The sequence below is a fragment of the Vicia villosa genome, unplaced genomic scaffold (assembly GCF_029867415.1).
Source record: "Vicia villosa cultivar HV-30 ecotype Madison, WI unplaced genomic scaffold, Vvil1.0 ctg.002281F_1_1, whole genome shotgun sequence".
Taxonomy (NCBI): Eukaryota; Viridiplantae; Streptophyta; class Magnoliopsida; order Fabales; family Fabaceae; genus Vicia; species Vicia villosa.
In genome coordinates, this window is record NW_026705883.1 from 265,484 (window position 1) to 269,355 (window position 3,872).

Sequence of the window (3,872 nt, forward strand, 5' to 3'; positions counted from 1 at the left end):
AGGAAAAATGACCTTGTGATGAAAGAGACGTCCACGGTAACCATGAATCCAAACCCTGATTCCAACCGCCCAAAACATATAGAAGAACCAGTTGAAACAAGTTAATCTGAAGTAGGAACCTCAAAGCTGTAGAGAAGCCCTAAAATTTCAACCCTTGATCCCAAAGCCAAGTTTATTAGTTAATGAATGCATGATGTGTTAGATGACCTAATGGAAGTATGCAAATGAGATGCGAAGCTTGAGCTAGTTGAAAGCAAAACGGTAGGACAAATTTGGGGTATGACAGCTGCCCCTATTTAATCGCCTTAAACCTGAAGGTGAGATTGGCGCCAGCCTTTCAAACATTCGAGGTAGAAGAAGATTAAATACCAAGACCTGAAATTTGTCCTGAAAAGATGGTGAGTATTATCCTTATTTTTTTTTTGATATCTGCTGGGGAAAGAGAAATTGTTTTTTTTTCTTTTTTCTGGCGGAAAAGTTTATGGTGAGTAATGGTTGAATGAGGATAGCTTGTAACGCGGTGATGGTGCCAATACGGGGTTCTCAAAGAGAATGATTATTGTACGAACCAATAATTAAAAGATATAGATTTTGATGAAGAGGTAAGATAACACAGACGACTGTCGAAGAAGGATACAGACGAGCATCGAAAGAAAAACACAGATGAGCGTTTGAATCAATACAGACGAGTATCGAAAGAAGATACAGACGAGTATTAAAAGAGAAACACAGACGAGCATTTGGATCAATACAGACGAGTATCGAAAGAAGATACAGACAAGTACCAAAAGGATAACACAGATGAGCGTTTGGAACAATACAGACGAGTATTAAAAGAGAAACACATACGAGCGTTTGGATCAATACAGGCGAGTATCGAAAGAAGATACAGACGAGTACCAAAAGGATAACACAGACGAGCGTTTGGAACAATACAAACGAGTATCGATAGAAGATACGGACGAGTACCAAAGGAATGACACAGACGAGTGTTGAAAGAATAACACAAACGAGTGTTGAATCAATACAGACGAGCATCAAGGAATAACACAGACGAGTGTTGAAAGAATAACACAGACGAGTGTTGAATCAATACAGACGAGTATCAGAGGATAACACAGACGAGTGTTGAAAGAATAACACAGACGAGTGTTGAATCAATACAGACGAGTATCGAAAGAAGATACAGACGAGTACCAAAAGGATAACACAGACGAGTGTTTGGAACAATACAAACGAGTATTGAAAGAAGATATAGACGAGTACCGAAGGAATGACACAGATGAGTGTTGAAAGAATAACACAAACGAGTGTTGAATCAATACAGACGAGTATCGAAAGAAGATACAGACGAGCATCAAGGAATAACACAGACGAGTGTTGAAAGAATAACACAGACGAGTGTTGAATCAATACAGACGAGTATCGAAAGAAGATACAGCCGAGTATCGGAGGAATGACACATACGAGTGTATGAGAAGCTTGGTAGATGGACTTACTGGGGATTGGGAATTGGTCTTGAAATGGTTTGCCAGGACGGAAGGCACAGGATTCACAACACGAGGGTTGGACCCGACAATTTTGTTCGCATGAGGGAAAATAACCACAGAGACTAGTGACGACTAGACTCGACAATAAGATGACAGTAACCACTGGAGATTACGGAGACGTTGATGCTTACGAAGCATAAGAATTACGTTAATCCCTCAGGCCAAAAGGCGGGGTGTAACTCTTCAAGAGCGGCAATCGTTCGAATTGCCACACACCAAGTATGGTTATTCAAACGATTGAAAAATGAGATGGGTTGAATGCCCACCCTCATTCACACTCCAATCTGCATGCAGCATACGGGAAATAACCTCAGAGACAACGATTCTGACGAAGAAAGACATTGTATCTGATCCACATTGGAGAGAGAATATGAGACTTCTTCTGGGGATTGAGGATACCAGGTATCGGCACCGTGGCTTGAGGAGATTTGTAATATAGTAGCAGATATCAATCGGAGTTTGTAAGGACAACCTTTATGTGGGGAAGTATCTTCGTCTTGATTGAATGCTAATTTGTATTATCTGGCTTATATTTTGTATGCATGTTTGAATTTTTCTATGGCGTAATGGTCTGTTTTTGACGGATATGCTACGCTTTTAGGGATGCAATGTTATATGCAATGGATACTATATGCAGTGTGCCAAATAAAGGCCTTGGTGAGGTAGACACCAGGGAGAATCCCCTTAGTGTTAAGAATTCTGTAGAAATGCCAATAGATATTGGACTTTGACTTGCAAGATGCACATTCTTGTTGTTGCCTTCCAGAACATAGAATAACTTCTGACTTCTCACCATGTGCCACTGCTTGGAGGATTTTCAGCTTGAGGAGATTCCCTCGATTCACCATGTTGGGGATGAGAAATCCAGATAAGGGGACCAGGTTGGAGAAATGGAACAACTCTCAGGATAAATAAACTCTTGTGCTTGGGGAGAGACCAAATTTCTAGGAGAAATAAACTCCAATGGTCGGGGAGAGACAATATAACTCAAAAGATTGTGCCCCAAGCTTCATGACCTTCGAAGGAATTTACCCCAAAAGATCCTTGGAGAGATTTTTTGAATCTCGACGCAACTTCCCTAGATTGGTCGAACCCAAGAGATTCCTCGACTTGATTTCCTCAGGTTGATGGAAACTTGCAGAGATTTATCGACGTGATTGCCCCAGGTATGCTGAATTTGAGAGGTTAAACCTCGATTCAATTGCCCCTGATTAGGTACATCTTACTAGAATTCTCAAGCTTTCTTTGTTTTGAAGTCAAACAAACATGGACATGACTTTTCCACGCTCAACGGAGTCTTCAAACTCTTCCCCTCAGGGTAATCAAAGAAAGCATTAACTGTTCATGCCCAACGAAGTTTTTTAGAGAACCTACTCCTTGATGGTCAACATTTGAAATGATTAGCTTTTACTCCTCGGAGTTCTCAAGTCTCTTGTACTTTGACATGATCAAGTTATTCACTGATTGTCATCATGGTAACTTCCTTGATGTTAAGCACATATTTGTATGCAAAAGAATGTTAATTCTAAGAATAATAATTCTAATGCAAAACCTATGTTAGTCTTGAAGTTTTAAAACTTTTTATGAAATGAGGTTGCGACCTCTTGTGACTAAATCACTAGTTGTCACAACCTCGGTTTTTGCATACAGAAGACAAAGCAAACGTACGATGCCAACATGGGTATGAGTTTCGCATCATTGGGAGTTAGTTAAACACTATCTCATCGGAGTGCGCTTTCAAAATAAATCCTACTTCAATTAGGACTTTTAAGGGTTGTAACTTGGCCGGGCTCACGGTTTTCAGAAAACAAAGGATTTTTATGCTCAAAATTATTTGGTACCCACCTCCTTCGCGATGTTCTCCATTCCTAGGTTCAATTAACTCAACATGAGTGTTCATCCCTCACAAGGAATTTGGAATGGTTGAGGAATCAATGAGGTTTTTTCCGAACATGTCAGTCGCTCGCCTTTTATTCTTCTGATTCATTGTCACACGACTTTGTTCTTGCTTGGCAATTTCATAGTTTTTTTCTCATGCTTCTTTTGCCATTTTTCTTTTCATCCTTTTCTTCTTATTATTTTTTTGCCATTTTTTGCTATTTTTTCGAACAAGCCGTGTGACCTCGCATTATATTTGATTCGTTGGAGGTGATTGCGACTGCCTCACTCCTTTGATTTGATGAAGGATTACCATTGTGGTATCATCATCTCTTGATGGAATAAGGATAATTATTACGGTTTTGACATTCCTCAACCTTTTGAAGGATAACCATTGTTGTACCCTTAGATGCATACCCTTTTGGTGAGTTTTGAACACTCGAT